The 18,224-nt window shown below is 38.9% G+C and overlaps 1 protein-coding gene across 6 annotated transcripts in view; it reads right to left on the bottom strand.

The window, feature by feature from the left end:
- Positions 1 to 18,224, bottom strand: part of HIPK3 (homeodomain interacting protein kinase 3) — a 144,999-nt gene that overhangs the window by 58,234 nt on the left and 68,541 nt on the right. The gene's annotated exons all lie outside the window — the stretch shown is intronic.

The following is an 18,224-nucleotide window of genomic DNA, read 5'->3' as shown; positions in this document are numbered from 1 at the left end:
TATTTGTCCTCTGGTTGCTATTCAGGTGCTGTGCTAAACTTTTACATGTAACTTTTTTATTATTTATTTTCTTTCTCTTCTTATTAAACATTTTTTTTCTGTTTTGAATGCTGGCAGTCAAACTCTGTACCACATAGATCCCGACCGCTTAGACCACGCTGCTTTATGAAGGGGGCCCCGGGGAAGGGGGAAGGCATGCAGTTGGATAAGGTGCCAATCCTCCAGGGGTTCCCCAAAGAAGTGCTGTGGTCTCTGTGATACCCAAGTACAGGGTGGCAGAGGACCTTGAGGCCTGGCCTCATAGCTGGAGAGGGGGATTGGGAGTCCTGTTCCTCTCAATCTGAACCCCTAGACTGAGCAGGTGGTGGCAGCGAGCCCAAGTGGCCAAAGGAGAAGTAGCTCCCTCCAGGAGTTGGCGACTCAATAGGGAGTTGACGGGACCGGGTCTGAAGGCAGAATTGGGCCGGTTCCGTCACAGCCTGTAAAACCACACTCTTCTGGTTAGCCTTTAACTGATCTAGAGTTACCATAATTGTGGGAGAAAATGTAAGAATACTGAAGCCATCAGATGTGAAACAAATACATATGATATCAGCACCAGATTGTTTTAATGATTGTTTCAATTACTGAATTTTAAACTGTCATATTAATGTTATGCAATTTTTAAATTGATTGTTTTCATTTTATTGTTGTGAGCCGCCCTGAGCCTGCTCCGGTGAGGAAGACGGGATATAAATCAAATCAAATCAAATAAAAAATAATTTATTTCTGCAGATCAAGGTAACTTGCCTTTTTAAAAATTAACTCCATATTTTCTCTTTGCGGATAAGTCACTTGTAACTCTCTAGCTACTCTACTACAGACCAGCATGGCTATCTTCTGAAACTTACTTGTAACTGAACCTGTGACTTAGATGTTGGCTTTCTCACAATACTTTATCACATGTGGCATTCAGCAGTCAACAAATAAACCATTCCTTATCAAATACTTTATTTATGGGAAATGGTTGTTTTTCAGGACAACTTAGCTCCACCATGGATTTTATAGCTGAACTCCGTACCTACCCAAAAATAAGATGACATTTTTTACCTTTTTTGGCTTTCTAAAAAAAAGGGCCATACAGGGAGAGTATTGGAGAAAGGACACCAACTCGTTTACCAGAGGAGCAGTGAAAGAAACACTTCATCTCCAAATACTGCCTTTCAAGATGCTTTAAATGTCAAGGAGAGGAAGAGCCTAGATCTTGATGAAGATGATATTGAATTTAAATCCTGTCCTATACTCTGAATCTCAGAGTGGTCACAATCTCCTTTACCTCCCTCCCGCCCACAGCAGACCCCCTGTGAGGTAGGTGGGGCTGAGAGAACTCTTACAGCAGCTGCCCTTTCAAGGACAACTCCTACGAAAACTATGGCTGACCAAAGGCCATTCCAGCAGGTGCAAGTGGAGGAGTGGGGAATCAAACCAGTTTCTCCAAGATAAGAATCTGCATACTTAACCACTACACCAAACTGGCTCTCTGAAGATAAAGGTGATGATGATGATATTGGATTTATACCCCACCCTACACTCTGAATCTCAGAGTCTCAGAGCAACTTACAATCTCGTTTACCTTCTCCACCCACAACAGACACCCCTGTGAGTTAGGTGGGTCTGAGAGAGCTTTCCCAGAAGCTGTCCTTTCAAGGACAGCTCTGCGATAGCTATGGCTGACCTAAGGCCATTCCAGCAGCTGCAAATGGAGGAGTGAGGAATCAAACCCAGTTCTTCCAGATAAGCGTCCGCGCACTTAACCAATACACCAAACTGGCTGATGATTAACAGTTTTTTCCTAAGGACAGTTAAAAGTAAAGGTGCCTGTGCAACCCTGTGCAAGCACCAGTCATTTCCAACTCTGGGGTGATGTTGCTTTCACAACATTTTCATGGCAGACTTTTTACAGGGTGGTTTGCCTTCCCCAGTCATCTACACTCCCCCCCCCCCAAAAGCTGGTCTCTTCATTTTACTGACCTCAGAAGGATGGAAGGCTGAGTCAACCTTGAGCCGGCTACCTGAACCTAGCTTCTGCTGGGATCAAACTCAGGTCCTGAGCAGAGCTTAGGACTGCAGTACTGCAGCTTTACCACTCTGCACAACGGGGCACCTAGGATAGTTACAACGTTCTAAACCTACTGATTTCAGTGGATTTAGAAGGCTGTAGTTTTGTTTAGAACTGCACTACCAGCTGATCAATTTATCTGAGCCTTTCGTATGGTTAAAATGCCCAGAGATGCAAAAAGTGAAAGTAATTTTCTTCCATAGTGTATATTCTTTATTGTCTATAGATGCTGTGTAATAAAAAAAAATCCTTTGTGCTGCTACTTTTGAGGAGGGATCATTTTATCATTTTACTCATACATTCATAAATCTCAGCTCAAAATACACAATCCTTATTCAGCACGTGCTTCATACCGAATAAGGATTGTGTATTTTGAGCTGAGGAGAGGTTTGTGAATGTATGAGTTGGTTATAGTTTGTTAAGGAATAATCCCTGAGGAAGCTGTGAACATGAAACACTGTCACAAGCCAGTGGAGGTGTCAGGGTGGGGCTGCTTTGGCAGCTCATGAAGGATTTTGCTTCAGCAGCCTATGGAAGAACATTGCTACACTGAATTCTAAGCGACCTGGATTTATTTCTTACAAGAGCTACTGAAGTAGATTTCCTACCGGATTTATGGATACAATATCTAAAGTTGGACTGGATTTTTGAACTGAAAAATAAAGACCTGGAGGAAATTTATATACATGGTGATTTATGTTGAGTGCTGGATGTTTATGAATTCTGTGTAAATCTTGTTGATTGTATGGAATTCTATTGTATTTATATTAATTTCTATGAGTGTGTATAATTTAACAATTTGAATATTGGCTTGCACAGTTTATTATGTTTACTTCAGGGAAGCCCATAAGCAGATTGACTGCAACAGCATCCTCCGGCCTGAGTACCCTGGCAACTGATATAAAAAGAGGCATACTACTTCTCAGGGCTTTTTTTTTTGTAGAAAAAGCCCAGCAGGGATTCCTTTGCATATTAAAATACACCCCCTGTCACCAGAAGTAATGTCATCCATTCAGTAGGTCAGTTTCTGCATACTGACACAGAACAGTACAGTGCTATCAGCTGCATGTCATGGATGTGTGTTCTCACACTTGCCAATGAGAGACCTTGTTTCACCCTCCCCCAACATAGCCAGAGAGAGACATGTGGCATAGTGGGCAATGGCAGGCCCAGCTTCTCCCAGGAGGGGGTGCTCACGGGCAGCTCCATGTCTCTCACTCTATTCGCAAGCTTACTGGAGGCTGGAGGTGGCAGAGAGGATGGAGCATGCAGTTTGGGAGTGCATGGCTGCCTAGTGCCTTCCCTCTGCTGGAGATCTTTTTTTTTTTTTTTGAGACAGAGCCCTGGCCAAGCCAGCTGGAACTGAGTTCCTGTACATTCCTGCTAAAAAAAAAAGCCCTGCTGCCTCTGGAACTGGAGAAAATAGGTATCTATCATGACTACTAGCCTTTGATAGCTCTGTCCTCCCATGAATTTGTCCTCCCCTTTTAAGGCCTTCCAAATTGGTGGTCATCACATCATGTGGTAGTGGGCTTACAGCTACTTTCTGAAGATTCACTCTGTTACTAGTAAAGAAAAATTTAAAGGAAGTGTCACAGATACACTCTGCCATGTTAAATTTGTCATAGATTATACTATTTAATTCCTACTCACAGATCACATTATTAAATTATTATTTAGACTTTTATTAGTAAATCTTACATGAATTCACCCAACTGACCAAATGCAAATTGCAATTCTTCCATATTGGTCAGAGATATAATTATAAAATGCAGATATTCCACAAATAAACATTTGCATGGACAAAACGCATTTGGTTTTTAACATTCACACGGAACTCTCACAAAATTAACATATAAATTCCATATTTTACATATTCATTTGTGATATTCTTTTATCATAGATGTTGGTTGTATAGTTTTAAATATATATATTCTTTACAAGTGGGGAACCCCCATAATTTCCTCCATCTCTTCCCTGAAATCTCCTATAGCTTCTCCTCCTTTCCTGCTTCCTTCTCTTCTTCTCATCTACCTATCAGCTTTCCCTCCTTTCCTCCCTTTAGCAGCCTCTATCCTGGAAAACTCAAGCAAGGGAGCACAGTGTATGCATGCGTGTATATTAGATTTCAGATTATTCAACAAATCTGAAGTTTTTCTCAGGTTGCTAGAAAGATCTATCTTGTCTAGTCATGGTTCTAATCTCTGGATTTACGTGTTCACAGATTTGACCAGATTGATAATAAAATATGTTGACAAGTAGGAACCCTTGTCAAAGACTCCCCCAAGACTTCCTCTTTCCCTTTCCCGAAAGCACCCATGGCCTCTTACCTTTTCTTGCTTTCTTTTCCCCTTCCCACTCAAAAGCCAACCTACATTTATCTGCCCATTTTTCTTCAGCCCCCTCCCCCCCAGCCTCTATCTAGGAAAGTTTTGGCACAGTTGTGTGGTGTGGGCCACTGGGCTAGGCTCACTTGCATGATAAGGAACCCTAAGGACTTCTGGAGAGGCATCTCTCTTTCCCCTGTATCCCTTTCCCCGTTACTTTCCCTTGCTCCTGTCAGCTCCCATATCCCTTTTCCTGCCTCATTCTCATCTCCTCAGTTATCCACCAACCTACTTTTTATCTACTTACTACCTTCAGCTATATTATTTATTTACTTATCTTATATATTTATTATTTATTTAAATACTTATACCCCACTTTTCTCCACAATGGGGATCAAAACAACTTATTCTCATCTCTTTTCCTCTCACAACAACTTTGTGAGTTAAATTAGGCTGAAAGTACGTGACTGGCCCCAAATCGTACAATGAGCTTCCACAGCAAAATGTGGATTTGAACCCTTCATAAGGCAGACCTAAATGATTCATGCAAATCAGGTGGTATCGGGTTACCTAGACCTGAGTTCCTTCTAACATGTGCAGTCCCATGAGCAAAAAAATTACTGTGAGTCAAAAATGGTGCTAGCTTTAAAATTGTGAGCGGGCTGACTTTTAAAAAAAAATTACTTACAGAAGATATTAAAATATAATCTCTCTTCTATTAATTACCAGAAAGACAAAAAGAAAGGGGGGGGGGGAGGACAGCAAATAAATGGGAGGGAAGGGTGACCCAACCCTTATAAAATTATTTCTGTGTTTCCTATGTAAATATGGAAAGTATCTACTTAGATAATTCATTATTAGAATCGCTGTTACGATTACTGAGATTATTAGGATTACAATTAAAAGTTAAAACCAATACTTTTAAAATTACTACTCATATGGGGGAAGAAAACAAATATATGTCCCCATCCCCATCCATCTCAACCTTAAAATAAAGAGAGAGCAAACTGAGAACAAATTAAAACAAAACAGAAGCAAAACAACAAAACAGAATAGAACAGGTAGAAGAAAGAAGAAAAAGGTCTCCTGTTATCATGTCACTGAGGAACACACTACTCTAAGAGAACCTAGGTGGCTGCCTCACTCTGTACTTTGAAGGAATGTGAATAATTCAGTTAATAGTGTTGTGCTGTCTGCCAACTCTGCATCTTCCAAAAAGAAATGTTTTCCATTAATTTATTCTTTAAAAAAATCTTGCAGTACTTTCATTAGCATTATTTTTAACTTTAAAAGGACAAAAGAGGTATTTGTTTAAAAAGTTATTCCCTGGGGTTTTTTTACAAATAAATAGTAAATTAATCAGATATAAAAGATAAACAGAAGCCACCAAATACATTACAATATGTTATGTCATAAAATAACTAAATGTGGCATGCAATGTTTGGCTCTTATGGAATATTATAAAGCATCACATGTAAATAAAATAATAGTAATCATGCTCAGAAAAGATAATATCCCAGATTGGGTAAGCATAGTCTCAACACTATCATCACCATATTATATTAGAGATATAATCTGACAACAACCACATGAAAAAACAATAGAGATAAAACAGGGTATGTTTTTAAAGACCTCTCTCAAATATTTGGGACAAAATGAGAAACAAATTAATTCCTCATATTACTAGGTTTTCTTCTTTTATAGGTCAATCCTGGTATCCACCGGCTAAAGAACAATATTATCAAAAACAGCATCACGTTTATGTAGGCAGTCTTAATGACTTATTTGGTAATTAAAAAATTGTAGCTAAAACTACACTGGAAACTAAAATAGAGATGAAGATTTTATGGCTAGAATATTTTCAGGTCAAACATCTATGTGAATCCATAAAACTAATCTCAAGAACAAAACAACCTTTAAGTAAATTCAAAAAGATAATACAGGTAGCTTATCACAATTCAAAAGGAATATTATCAAAAATTTATCAAATTATCCTTAGCCTCAATGAAGATAAAAAACTATCTTACCAGAGTAAATGGCAAAAAAAAAATGTAAAACAATTACTTCCAGAAATATGGGATCAAATTTGGAATAGTTATGGTACTACTTCTTCCATGTTAGAACTTAAACAACAAATCCTAAAAATTATGACGTTTTCGTATAGTGCTCCATCTCAGCTATCACATATAATTAAGAACCTTTCACCAAATTGTTGGGAACAAAATGTAATAAGGTAGGCTTTTATACAAATTGTTGGATTACTTATTCAATAGTTAGAACATTTTGGTTGGTAATAATACAAAAAATAAAGGAAATCACTGGTTATCTTTTGGATGTCACAATCCCACCCATTACACAAAATAATGTAACAATGTTATTATACACAGCAAAGTCCACAACTGTTCTTACATAGAAAAGTGAATGAAAACCTTCTATAGACCTCTGGCATAAAATAGTGGTATTTGTATGTTATGAGTAAAATTTCAACAACTGTAACACTAACATCAAATCAATCTCAGAATATAAATCATGAACCCATTTGGTTCCCAATATTAGAATACCTGATTTCTCAGGAGGAGACTCCTGACTTCTTACGTAAATTACATCTTTAGGAGGAGTTTCTTGCTTGGGTAAGTGAAAAATCAAGTGAAGTGAGGGAGCCCGCTCAGCCTATTCTCCACTCAACCACAACCAAAAAAGGGGTGGGGAAAAGGGAAAGTGAATTTATTCAGGCCATCTAGTCAACCCCCCTGCTCAATGCAGGATCATCCATGACCAGTGTTTGTCCAGCTGCTGCTTAAAGATTGCCAGTGAGGGGGAGCTCACCACCTCCCTCAGTAGTTAACTCTTACTGTAAAAAAGTTTTTCCTAATATCCAATCGATACCTTCCCACCATTAATTTAATCCCATTATTATGAGTCCTCTCCTCTGATGCCAAAAGGAACAGCTCTCTGTCCTCCTCTAAGTGACAGCCCTTCAAAAACTTATAGAGAGCAATCATGTCCCCCCTCAACCTCCCTTCTCCAGACTGAATATTCCCAACTCCCTCAGCCTTTCCTCAGAGGGCTTGGTCTCCAGGCCCCTGATCATCCTCATCACTCTCCTCTGCAGCTGCTCCATTCTGTCCACATCCTTCTTGAAGTGAGACCTCCAGAACTGCACACAATACTCCAGGTGTGGCCTGACCATGCAGTGCACATTGGAACTATGACATCTTGCCAGCGGGAAGTTATGACTCTGTTGATACACCCCAAGATGGCATTTGCCTTTTTTGTCGCTGCATCACACTGGCTGCTCATATATAACTTATGGTCCACTTGTACCTCAAGACCTTGTTCACACACACTGCTACCCAGAAATGTATCTGAGCCCATTCTGGGGAAGGGCGAAATAGAAATCTAAATAAATAAATATTCCCCATCCAGTATGTGTTGCTCATTTCTGTTACCGAGATGTAGAACTCGGCACTTATCCTTGTTAAATTGCATCTTGTTCATTTCCACCCACTTTTCCAGCACATTCAGATCTCATGGAATTCTAACACTATCTTCCAGTGCATTCGCTGTTCCTCTCAATTTGGTGTCATCTGCAAATTTAATGAGCAGAAGAAGAAGAATTGCAGATTTATACCCCGCCCTTTTCCCTGATTAGAGACTCAGAGCGGCTTACACTCTCCTATGTCTTCTCCCCCCACAACAGACACCCTGTGAGGTGGGTGGGGCTGAGAGGGCTCTCACATCAGCTGCCCTTTCAAGGACAACCTCTGCCAGAGCTATGGCTAACCCAAGGCTATTCCAGCAGGTGCAAGTGGAGGAGTGGGGAATCAAACCTGGTTCTCCCAGATTAGAGTCCACATACTTAACCACTACACCAAACTGGCTCTCCAATCCCTCATCCAGATCATTGATAAAAATATTGAAAAGTACAGGGGCAAAAACTGAGCTCTGTGGCACCCCACTGGACAACTCCCTCCATTCAGATGTAATGCCAATGACAACTGATTGGAGTGCAGTTCTCCAACCAGTTCCCTAGCCATCTAACCATCCTAGAGTCCAGGCCACAGTTCTCTAGTTTACCCATCAGAACATCATGGGGAAAAGCTTTATTGAAATCTACGTAAACAACATCAACAAATCCCTTGATCCAGTAAGCTCATCACTTGATCAAAGAAGGAAATGAAGTTGGTCTGGCAGAACCTGTTAGGGACAAATCTGGGCTGACTCCCCCAGATCACCAAGTTGTCCTTTGGGTGCAGATTGATCCCTGCAACTCCAATACCAATTGGATAAGTTCAAGAACACTGACTTTCTCCTGCACCATCTGTAGAAGGCCTTCCATGAAGTATTATATATTCTGGTAGTGGAATCCTTCCTAGATGCTAGAATAGTACTGAAGAATAACTCAGCTTTAGGAAAGAGTCCCGTTCAACTTCCACATGGTCAGATCAAACCAGTCTGGATGAGGATGCCAGATCAGACTCTGAGTGAGTATATTTGGGGAAAACAGGAGGTGAAGGGATTGAAAGGTGGACATCTGTTGGAGAGTGGAGAACCAAGGTCAGCAGGGGCACCATGGTGCCATGACTAGAATTTCCACATTTTGTTGTCTTACCCTTGTGAGAAGCTTTGGTAGGGCAGGAATTGAGGGGAAGGCGTACATTAGGCCCCAAGGTCAAGTGATGGTCAGGGAGTCTCTTGCCTCCACTCAGTGGTGGAAGAGCCTAGTGTAGAACATCAGAAGTTAATTATTTTGATGGGGTAGTCCACGGTGTGTTGGAATTTGTTGGAAGATCTCTCTCTTTAGAGTCCATTCTCCTGGTTGGATTGTCTCTCTGCTGAGCCACTCCACTAGAACATTTGATTTGCCCTTGAAGTGACTGGCTTTGATCGATGCAAGAGGTTGTTCTGCCCATTTCATAAGCTTCACTGCTCCCTATAGGGAGAGGAAGACCAGGATTCCCCCTAGTTGTTCAAGTAAGCTTTGGCAAAGATGTTGTCCATGCAAACCAGAATGGGTTGATTTCTCACCCTGTCACTGTATTGGGTGAGAGCTAGACGAATGACTCTCAATTCTACTATGTTGTTTGGTAGATGAGACTCATTCTGGGACCACTGACCTTGTATTGACTCTTCATTTAAGGTCACTCCCCAACCCTTGAGGCTGGTATCTGCATAGAGCTGGAGTTCCTTGGCAACATAATGTCCCCACCACCACCATGTAGGTATATCACATATAATTCCAAATGAATTCATCTGTGTTACTCCAAACCAGTCCATTATTTTCCACTGTCCCCAAAATCCTAGGAAACAATATCCTTTCTTATTCAGTCCTTAATCCTGGGAGACATGAACCTTGTTACAGATGCCAAACAGGTCTTTTTACCATTGGCAACTCCTACAACCTTGCATGTCTGATCCCACAGATCTAATACCTCTATTGTAGTGCAGGCTCTGTGTTAGCCTTTCAGCCAGATCCTCTCTCTCAGGTGACTAAATCCTTTCCCAATGATATCTGCCAGCCTAATTTATCATTTCATCAGAGCTTTTTCAAGGTAAATATTAGAATTCATCATTACAGACTAATTCCATTCTTACAACGGAGGTATTAGATACATGATATACAATAATGAACTGAGTACTCTGATATACAGAGGACTGGAATAAGATATACAGAGGTACTGAAATAAGCATTAAGACACCTTAAGATTTTTATTAGCTTTATTAAATATAGACATTTTGTATATTTTTGGTCCTGTAATTCCACAGTTCATTGTTTGTATGTGTGCTTTCTTCCGTGATTCTGTCTCCAGTCTGAGTTTTGTCCTGTATTATAAAGTCACCAGAGTTTTGTACTATACACCAGTACCTCATCATTCATAGTGCAGCCATTTGTCCCAATTTTAACTATGTTTGTAGTTTAGTTAAGATATCTGATGAGACTGAGATAATCTGGGCTATTCAGGTCAGGGCCTATCCTTACTCCATGACAATTGCCATAGGAAAGTTTCTGAAACAAATCTCTGTGTTAAATTCAACTGTCAAAAATCTTTTTCTATTGCCTTTCTGTAGTCCCTGTTTCTTTCCTCAAACTAATCATCAAACCAGCAGACAAAAGAGGCTGCTTTTCCTTACAGCTGTCAGAAAAATCAATTTTTCTCTATGAGATGATCCTCTTAATCATGTTCTTCCAATCTAGAATTCTCTAAAACCCACTTGGCAGCTAGTGGTCTCCACGACAAAACATAAATAAAAAAATGAATACTGCCACCATCCTCCTGCCCAGAATGTAACATACAAGTCTAGAACACAAACCACTACAGGCATAAAATCGAGACAAATATAGCTTTCTTTAAATCCTATATATTTAAAGATGGCTCTCATTTCCCAAAATGGCTTAACTACCAAGCAGGAAACTCCAAAATGCAAAAATGGTGGTGAAAAATTCTCTTATTGTAGTATTTTTACATCATGCATTTAAATAGCTAGAATGTTTTTGAAATGACAGGGACACTGTTTTTAAATACCACTTCATAGAGGCACCAGGTTTTTGTTTTTAACTTTTCCAGTTCTGAAGACCACTTAATCACATGTCAGCTCTGTAGAGCTGACCTATATTTACATACTCAGAACAACTCTGGGGAGACTTAACACATAAAAAATAGAGCACAGATTTCACAGTGGTAAAATACAATAGCTACTGCCCAATCTCTTTCTTTGAAAAAAAAACCAATAATGGAAACACTGAGTTCCAAAGGTGAAGTTAACAGCACTGCCTCTCTAGTGCTGCAGCAGTTTAAGGGAGAGTATCTGGACTGTGTTGTCTTAACAGTTCTGAGGGCCAAAGAAAGCTCACAATATGAAATACAAGGAGAAAGATTACTCAGGCAATAATGGGGAGTTCAGCTGGCAAGCAGGATGCTTTGGTTTGCTTCAAATGAAATTCTCTTTTCTTTTGCTGAAGGGACACTACCTCACTAGGCTAGAATGGAATCAAATACAACATTTATAGTTTTTTTTCCTATTGAGCATGCAATAAGTTTACTATAGTACTGGTTAGCAAATAGAGGAACTGCACAATATATTTTTCTGGTTGGCCCAAGGTCACTTCTACATTGTGAATATTGTCACTGAACAACTTACCAAATTGTTTATTTTACATATAGGCTACGGATTCATTCCCGCTGCACAAGAAAGGAATCCAGATCTTCTCCAGAACTCATCTCCTGTTGCTAAATCTATGCTGGAAGATATTGTGCATCCATGCAATTTACACACAGATTATCTCTTTAAATAAGCAATGTTCTAAATGCTTGATAATCTGTTAATCATAATGTAAATTAACACTCATCTCTCATTTCAGTCATTGTCATGTTTTGCTTGCAGGCGTCACAAATTAGGTGTGAAAACTGACTGGCACACAAAAAAAAGGGGTAGAATCACAGGTGGATGGGTCACTGAATTGAAAGAGTGTCCCCCTACCACTGTAGCTGCCTATTACTCAAATTATTTGATTTTCAGTGGTGAATAAAACTCTGATAAATCACTGTTAATATGGAACAGTGGTTTAAAAGTAATTCTCTGTTAGGCCACAGAGATTGCTTTGGGAGACTTAATATTCACACCGAAGATTTTTACACTGTAGCTTTGGTAGCTGATGCCACTCTCCTTTACACTCAGGCTAGATGTTGCCTTTATAGCCTCCATAATCAAGACCCATTACTCAATTAATGTAACTGTTAAAATGCAGAAAAGACAAAGAAACAGGTAAGAAACTTATTAAAGTTAACAAACGTTACTAAGAACGCTGACTCAGATAATGAAACTAATATTTAACTTGTGAATGTATAAAAATTGGTGATAACTAAGTTTGCAGTGATTGAGAGATTGAGATTGGGAGAAGACTTTATTAGAATGGTAAAAGCGATATATTCTGAACAATCAGCAAGGCTCTATATTAACACAGATTTAATGGAAAAAATGATAATAAATAAAGGAACAAGACAAGGGTGCCCTCTATCTCCATTGATATTTATTATGACTTTAGAGGTTTTGTTAAATTCAAGATGATAAAGAGATAGAGGGGCTAAAAATGGAAGGTTTCTCCTACAAATACAGAGCATTTGCAGATGATGTAATGTTTATAAATCAAAATCCCACTCATGTAACACTGTTGCTGCTTCGTAAGATTCAAGAATATGGAGAGCTTTTACATAAATAAATAAAAATCAAAAATTATGTGTAAAAATATGTTAAAAAGTAAGCAGGAAGAACTACAAAGGCTAAGAGAATGTAAAATAACCTCAAAAGTAAAGTATTTAGGTGTAGAAATAACAATGAAAAATATTGATTTGTACAAAAATAATTATGAGAAACTCTGGAGTAAGATGGATGGAGATATGATCAAATGGAATAAATTGAACTTATCTACGTTGGGCAGAATCTCTGCAATTAAGATGAATGTTTTACCGAGAATGATGTTCCTGTTTCAAATAATTCCAATAGTAAAAGACAATAAACAATTTAATAAATGGCAAAAGAAGCTTTCAGAATTTGTATGGGCCGGGAAAAAACCAAGAATTAAAACGAAAATCTGACTGATGCGAAAGAAAGAAGTGGATTTCAAATGCCTATCTTAAAGCTGTATCATGATGCTGTTTGTCTGGTATGGATTAAGGAATGGATGACATTATCAAATAGAAAATTATTGACATTAGAAGGACATGGAAATGTCTTTGGATGGCATGCTTACATATATTATGGGAAAATAAAATGGATGGTTTCTTTTCATATCACTAAGAAGAAATTTGTTTAATATCTGGTCAAAATATAAAAGATATGGTGATGAAAGGAAACTGCTTTGGATTGTACCAGCAGAAGTAATAAAATTATATTCAGATATCAAAGAAGAGAAGGGATTAACATATAACCAACTCTTAAAAATTCAAGGAAAAAAGGTGGAGTTGAAAACAGCTGAGGAAATACAATATAAATATAATTGGTTTCAATTGCAACAAATAAACAGCTTGCTTGAACAGGACATCAAGAATTATGGAATAAGACAAGAACAAACAGAACTGGAGATGCTGTTTGGAGAAGATGAAAAGCTGGTCTCAATGACATATTATTATTGAAATGGTCTACGGAAGATGAAGTAGTCAAATCACAAATGATAAAATCGGCGATAAATATAAATAAGGAAATACAAATGGAGTCATGGGAACATTTAAGGAAGAACTATGAAATTTTCTACATGTTATAACATCAAAGAAAATTGTTTCAAAATGTTATATAGGTGGTATATGACACCTAAGAAACTGGCAAAAATGAACAATCAGTTGTCGGATAGGTGTTGGAAATGTAAATGTCATGAAGGATCTTTCTACCATATGTGGTGGACTTGTGAAAAGGTGAAACAATTTTGGCAAATGATTAAGCAGGAGATTTCGAAAGTATTGGGACATAACATTAAGAAGGCACCAGATATTTTCCTGTTGGCAGAGCCAGTTTGGTGTAGTGGTTAAGTGTGCGGACTCTTATCTGGGAGAACCAGATTTGATTCCCCACTCCTCCACTTGCACCTGCTGGCATGGCCTTGGGTCAGCCATAGCTCTGGCAGAGGTTGTCCTTGAAAGGGCAGCTGCTGTGAGAGCCCTCTCTAGCCCCACCCTCCTCACAGGGTGTCTGTTGTGGGGGAGGGAGATAAAGGAGATTGTGAGTTGCTCTGAGACTCTTGAGTGGAGGGCGGAATATAAATCCAATGTCGTCTTCTAAAAAAATGGAAAAATTCCAAATGAAAGATAGAACAATAATTTGGTATATGCTTTCAGCTGTACAGACATTATATGCGTAAATGTGGAAACAAGATAAAATACCAGAAGTATGGGAATGGACTTTGAAAGTTATGTATTGGAGTGAAATGGACAAACTTACAAGAATCTTAAAAGAAAAAGATGTAGGGAACTTTAAAAATTACTGAGGGAAATTTCAAAAATATATTGAAAAACAATGGAATGTTAAACGACATCTGATCTTTGACAATGGTTAACTTTTAAAGAAACTATATGGATTACAGTTATTGGACTATTGGATTAATGGGCAATAACCGTTTTTTTGTTTGTTTGTTTTTTACTTCCTAACGATGAAGAAGAAATAACATGATGATGGATTATTATTATAATTTTTGGGTTTTTTGGAAAAAGGTTTTTTAATAGAGTTTATTACCTTATAACAAATAAGATTAAATAACAATATAGGGACGTTTATTAAGAGGTATGGACTGCTGGGGGTCACAAAAGGGAAGGGGTGGGGTGGTGAAAAAGTTATATATGTGTATTAACATTTAATGATAAATGTTGATATGTGGATACAGTATATTACAGTACAATAAAAAAATTTTAAAAAAAATTGGTGATAATTTTCATCATGCTCAGGAACAAAGCTTAGCAGGAGCTGAAAGGATCATCCTTAACCTAAAGATTAACAGCTATATTTGTAGCTTAATCATTAAGCACTGCTTTTCAAACAGTACTTCAGGTGATTCTTAAATGAGATCAATAATGGAAGACAAACTTTGCTGAAATAAGAGTGCTCATCATTACCACCTTTGCCCTGCAATGTACAGCAGGGACAAAAATATTCCTTCCACTCCATCATGAATAGAATTCATTTTGATTTTGATCCAATGATCTTCAGTTAAATTTTGTAGACCAAAAAACAGAAAACAAGATTGCACTTACCTGTAACTATTGTTCACCAAGTTGTCTTCTGTGCAAGCACACACTGGGGACTACTCATGTGGATGTCTGTCGATGGACAGACATTTTTAGCTTCTTAGGAACAGAGAAAGCACTCCTCCCTCTCAGCACATTTTCTGCCAAAACTGCACCAAGTGAGAGAGGTGCCATTCTTCCAAACCACTAAGCCTCCCTAAGGCACAATGCACAGGTCACAGAGAGAGTTCACTGAACCAGGAGAGAGGGAATGTATGTCTGCATAGAAGACAATTAAACGAACAACAGTTACAGATAAGTGCGACCTTATTTTCATCTTTGGTCCTGTGCACTCTCACATCAGGGAGAGTACCAATCTACTCACATGGAGGTGAGTGTATAGCTCTAGGGGGTTAGAAATTTCTCTTTGTTGGCAGGCCTGTGCATGCACAGTCCCCAGTGTGGGACTGCACTGAAGACAAACACAAGAGAATATCCTTCCCTACTTCCTAGTGTCTGTAAACCACAGAAAGAGGGAATTTGTGAGTTATGGTGCAAGAATGAGCTATAACAAAAAAACAAAATAGTGCAGGCTGCTTAAAAAAGAAGCCCTTTGTTTGCCAACCTCCCCCCCCCCCAAAAAAAAATAGGATTTCAAGAACACAAGGTGTAATTTGGAAGTAGTTTCTTTTTGTCTGTTTTTATGACACAGACATATACAGTTGTGCAGTTATTTGTCAGAGAAACACACACTTCTTTTAAAATGGAAAAAATCCCATTGCTTAGTGGTTGGGCACATACTTTGCAGATGTCGCTGGTTCAGTCTGTAGGATCTCCAGTTAAAGGATCTGGTTGTAAATTATGCAAAAGACCTCTAGCTGAGACCACCAAGAACAGCTGCCAGTCAGAGTAGATGTTATTGCGATTAATAGGTCAATAGTTCAACTTCTTATAAGGCAAGTTCATATGTTCAGCTCATTTTGTAATTAAAAAACTACAAAAATAAATAACAGGTCTGGATAATATGAACATGGCTTTGTGCCTATTCAGCCTTTATAATATAACAAATGCAATTTGCAATGCAGTTAGTTTCTTAACATTCACGGGAGCTCTATCATTTTTTGACTTCCCAGGAGCCTATAATATTCCCTGAAAATACCTCTTGATTTTGGGATTGTTTGAGTTTTATGGAACAAGCAGTGTGATTCTTTGGACATTGGCCTTTGCTTTCAAGACAGTGACTTGTATATTTGTGGAAAGCTAAACACAAATTGACAGATAAATTTATTTTACTTTAAATAGCTAAATATTTCAGTCTGCAGCACAAAAAAAATTACGATTGTAGTGTCAGGAATTATGTACTCTGCTCCTAGATTCTGACTTCTAGTTAGCTTCAAAACAAATACTGTAAGTAATCTAATTCGGTGTTAGAAAACAAACATTCTGGAAATGTGAATTTGAATCCAAAGAAACTTTTTGCTGATTTCTCCGTCCCACCACTGCAGCCCCGACTTTAACTCCTACACTATTCCTGAGGGTCACCAGTCCCTCACAAGCAGTTATTGAGAAAGCTCAGTGGGTGGATGTAGGTGATATAGTAAAAATTCACCCTCCCTCCTCCTCCTGCTGGCAGGAAATAACCTTTGGATTCAACAGCTAAAACAAAAAAAACTGGAAATTTGATTTAAAAATCAGTGAGTGAAGCTGGGTTATTTAATCGGTGATTTAAATCAGTCTACCCCTCATAACATAAACATTGTTTATAAAAAATAAATGTGTTAAAAATAAAGCCATTTGCATGTTCTTAGTAGTCAAATAAATGGTGTCTGCCCCCCCTCCCCCCACAATTTGACAAATCTATAGTGACATTTTGTTACTAACTGTGAGACCAAGACCCTCTACTCCATCTTTTTGAAGCTTGCTTTGCTTTGACCTAAGTTCCCAAAATACAGTATTCCTTTGCTTTGGAGTCAATTCATTTTTAGGCCGACTGAAAGGGTCTGAACTTCATCTTCCATGGCTATGGCACCCCCAAACCCAAATCAACCAAGCACACCCCAATAACAAGGATGCTCAGTCTGTCACCGCAGCCATGCAGTTCTTCTCCTGGGACAGAAGTGTGAATCACAAGGCAACCATGAGCTGTCCAGCGGCAACGCTTCAACCTCGTTCTTCCTGATGGGAAGCCATGCCAAGGACCGTTTCAGCTACACTGTTTTTGAGTTTCTTCCAGCATTCCTGGACGCCATGAGAGTGAAGCGAGAGCCTCACATACACAGGGGGTGGCTAGGATGCTTTTATTGGATGAACAATGTTATCTTGGGACTGATCCGGCCAGCCATCGAAAACCAGACTTCACACAAAGACTCTGCCATACGAGTTGAGTGGATTATCAGAACTTGTGTACAACACGGCGACTGCCACCTTTGTGTAGTTCTGGGTGTCACTTTAGATAACAATTCAGCCCTAAAACATCCCATCGGATAGTACTTAGGTGAGTTAAATCTATCAACACCATTAATCCTTTCCAAATATCACCACAGAGCCTCCCCTTTCTGATGCCATATACCATGTGTACTAGTGTCAGAGACCACCTGACCCCAGGTGTCACAGGTCACCTGACCTTGCAGCCTGAGGGTGCACGGTCATCCTTAAAAGGTCTAACCCATGGTTCCATAGGTGTGTGTCTTACAGTACTGTACAGGCCACTGCTAAAACCTGATCAGTTTCGGGTCCCCATAGTAAGATACGCTGGTCGTGTCTTGCTCCCCCTTCCTTTTTGCCACTATTGGATGTTTCATCTGAAGACTATGAGAGATAAAGTATCACCTTGTCTGTGTTATATCCTTATGCTGTCCCTATACCGTTTTCATTTCTATTTTTTCTAGGCACTGTGTGATTGATGAATGAATTTATTGTGCTTGTATGCATGACAGTATTTTCTTAATAAAATATTCTTCTAGTTTACTGAAAGAATATTGTAGTTTACTGAAAGAATATTGCTTCTTTATTAAGAGGGAAATTCTTGGGAGACTGCCTTCTGTATACACAAGTTTTGATCCTGCTTCAGTTGGTCATCTTTGCCAACCA

This window comes from Heteronotia binoei, chromosome 21, assembly GCF_032191835.1.
Source record: "Heteronotia binoei isolate CCM8104 ecotype False Entrance Well chromosome 21, APGP_CSIRO_Hbin_v1, whole genome shotgun sequence".
In the NCBI taxonomy this organism is placed as follows: Eukaryota; Metazoa; Chordata; class Lepidosauria; order Squamata; family Gekkonidae; genus Heteronotia; species Heteronotia binoei.
This window is presented reverse-complemented; position numbering and strand designations above follow the sequence as displayed.